Here is a 3,748-nt window from a genome sequence, read left to right as displayed (position 1 = left end):
CCCTTACCACCCCGGAGACACTATCAAATCAGCCACCTCATCCTGTCTGTTCTATCTGCTCCATATCTCTCAACTCTGCTTTCTCTCTCCTCTGCTCACTGAGAGCTAGGGCTATTACCTCCAAATAGGTACTCAGCCCTCTTGTCTGACTTTAATCCATCCTCCACCTTCAATCGTGCATGTATCCATCCATTCAGTGCATACTGAGGACCAAGTTCCAAGCATCTTGCAAAATGCCTGAAGTGTAGGATGGAGAAGACAGGACCAATGCCTGCCTTCCAGGAGCTTACAGTAAAGACGATCCAAAAATGATTTACGTGTCTGCAATATACAGTTAAACATACGAATATCTATTTCATAGTATGGTTGTTAATCTTCACTATTTAACAAGCTACAAGTATCAACTTAATTTATATTTGCATTTTGTTTATGGCATCTTTGGGCTTTCCTGGTGGCTCAGTGATAAAGAATCTGCCTGCCGGTGGAGGAGACATGGGTTCAATCCCTGGGTCTGGAAGATCTCCTGGAGAAGGAAATGGCAACCCACTCCAATATTCTTGCCTAGGAAATCCTATGGACAGAGGAGCCAGGTGAGCTGCAGGCCCCTGAGTCTGACATGACTTAGTGACTATACAACAACAACATGGCATCTTTTGTCTTATAGCTTTTCATTTTTATAATTGTATGATTTCATTTAAGTGAAATTCTAGAACATGCGAAGTTAATTATTGGAAAATTTCAGAAGAGTGGTGGTTTTGAGGGAAGTGGAGGAAATCTACCAGATAGGGGTTCAAAGGGAATTTCTGGGATAATGAAAATGTTCTGCATCTTGTTTCAGCTGTATTCAAATGTCAAAACACATTTAATGAAACACCTAAGATTCTACATTTTATTTATGTTAATTATACCTTAATTTTTTAAAAATGAAAAATCACTCATTTTTGCAAAGAAAAGAATTTTGTTGACTACCTGCTTGGTACCAGTCAGCTTCATATTCCTAGATTCAGAATATTTTTCTAGGTATGCCTCCTCAAAGATATAACTCCACATATTTTGAATTCATCAAGCTTTGGTGGGATCACACCCTTTGTTCTCTTTCCCTGGGCACTTGGTCCTACTGAAAGAACTTCCCTGCAGCTTGCTTGCTTGCTAAGTCAATTCAGTTGTGTCCGACTCTGTGCGACCCCATAGACGGCAGCCTACCAGGCTCCACCATCCCTGGGATTCTCCAGGCAAGAACACTGGAGTGGGTTGCCATTTCCTTCTCCAATGCGTGAAAATAAAAAGTGAAAATGAAGTCACTCAGTCGTGTCCGACTCTTAGTGACACCATGGACTGCAGCCTACCAGGCTGCTCTATCCATGGGATTTTCCAGGCAAGAGTACTGGAGTGGGGTGCCATTGCCTTCTCCTCCCTGCAGCTACCTTAATCCAGTCAAGACATTTGACCTTGATTTGGTCACTGCCAGGAGGATTCATCTTAATCAGCCTTTGTTACTCAAAGTATTTCTTGATTTTGTTTTTTGCTAATTGAAAAACAGAGATCTATCTTAAATACTACAAGTCCCAGAAATTTTGGAATTGCTTCTTTCCCCTTCTCTCCTGCTTGCAGAGGCCAATTCGGATCTGAATTAATCCCTTTCCTGTAATTCAATGCACCTGATAACCAAGGCACTCTTATAACATTCTGCTTTGCAACCCTGTTACTTTTGGAAGCTCTTTTGGGAACTTGAGTGTCACTGATTTTTCTCTAGTTTGGCAGAGTCTTTCTTTTCTAAAGACTTGGTCTTTTTGCTTTGGGTTCAATAGCTGGTCCTTCTTCCTCTGTCATCGCCTCTCTGTGGAGGCTGGGGTGAGGTGCGGTGAGAGTGGGGGTGACCTCGGCCCCCCTATAGCCCAGAATATCCCACCATCCACGTCACCAAACCAGCCAGCCGCCCAGATTTTCAAGTAGTCAAACCTGGCAACTGGCTTCTTTTTTATGACAGCCTCCTAAGAACACTCTGTACGTCCAAGTTCTAAATGATAATCCTCTATATAGTTTTCTGGTAACGTTATAGGGTTTGTTTTGTTTTGTTTAAGGCTTGGATCTTTAATCCATCAAGAACATATTTTGAAATACTGAGTCATTTTCCCCCACATGACTATCAATTGTTTCAACATCATTTGAACCCATTCTTGCCCTCCCTCCCAATTGAAATGCCACTTTGCTGCTAAGTTGCTTCAGTCTTGTCTGACTCTGTGTAACCCCATAGACAGCAGCCCACCAGGCTCCCCCTTCCCTGGGATTCTCCAGGCAAGAACACTGGAGTGGGTTGCCATTTCCTTCTCCAGTGCATGAAAGTGAAAAGTGAAAGTGAAGTCTCTCAGTCGTGTCAGACTCAGCGACCCCATGGACTGCAGCCCACCAGGCTCCTCCGTCCATGGGATTTTCCAGGCAAGAGTACTGGAGTGGGGTGCCATCAATTCCCATTCCTATGAGGTAGGACCGTTTAGTAGTGTTGATCTACGCATCTCTTCCTGCTCTAGTACCAACTCGTTTATAGTATATTATACTACTTTTTTTATATATCAGGGAGGGCAAATCTAACCTCATAACATTTCCCCCCTAAAATGCTTGTCAGCTTTTCTATACACTCTTCCAAATGAACTTTAGAATCATTTTGTCAAGGTTCCAAAAGACTACTGAGTTTTACAGAAGTGAAGTGAAGTGTAAGTCGCTCAGTCGTGTCTGACCCTGCGGACTGTAGCTTACCAGGCTTCTCCGTCCATGGGATTCTCCAGGCAAGAATACTGGAGTTGGTTGCTATTTCCTTCTCCAGGGGATCTTCCCGACCCAGGGATCGAACCCAGGTCTCCCGCATTGGAGGCAGACGCTTTAACCTCTGAGCCACCAGGGAAGCCCCTGAGTTTTATAGAAACTGCCCTGAATTTATAGGTTTATTTGGGGGAGAATTGACAGCTTTACAAAACTGAGGTTGGCTATCTGGAAACATGGTGTCTCTTCATTTATGAAGTTTTGTTTTCTGCCCAGCAGTAAACATACATAGTTTTCTTCACATATTTGATAATTTTATTCCTAGGTACTTTGAGCTTTTGTTGCCACTATAAATGAAAGCAATGCTTTCCCTTCATTATGTTTTCTAACTGGTGGTGACTATTACATAGGAAAACTGCATCTGGTGACTTAACCATACTCTTATCCTACTAGTTTTTCTGTTAATTCAGTATAAGTTTTCTTAAAATTAACACATTATTTCTCTGGACAGAAACCCTTTAGTGTCTCCATGTTCTTCAAGATAAAATTGAACCCCTTTTTACAGCACACCACCTTTCCTAACTTGGCCCCTATCCTACCCTTCCAGCCTTTTCCAACACTGAGTCTCAGGCCAAAGTATTTCCTTAAGGTGCCTTGGACAGGCCATGCATTTCCACACCTTATACCCTTGAATATAGAGGCTTCCCAGGTGGCTTAGTGGTAAAGAAATTCGCCTGCCAACAAAAGATATTCTGGTTTGGGAAGCATCTGGATTGGGAAGATGCTCTGGAAAAGGAAATGGCAACCCACTCCAGTATTCTTGCCTGGGAAATCTCATAGAGGAGCCTGGCAAGCTACAGTCAGTCCATGGGGTCTCAAAAGAGTTGGTCACAGCTCAGCAACTCAACAACTGCTTGGAATTCTCTCCCCACCTCCCTCTTTACCTTTCCTTCAGACTTTGCTCCTGTGTCACTTTCTTAGGGAAGCTTTC

Source organism: Ovis canadensis, chromosome 21 (assembly GCF_042477335.2).
Source record: "Ovis canadensis isolate MfBH-ARS-UI-01 breed Bighorn chromosome 21, ARS-UI_OviCan_v2, whole genome shotgun sequence".
NCBI classification, from domain to species: Eukaryota; Metazoa; Chordata; class Mammalia; order Artiodactyla; family Bovidae; genus Ovis; species Ovis canadensis.
This window is presented reverse-complemented; position numbering follows the sequence as displayed.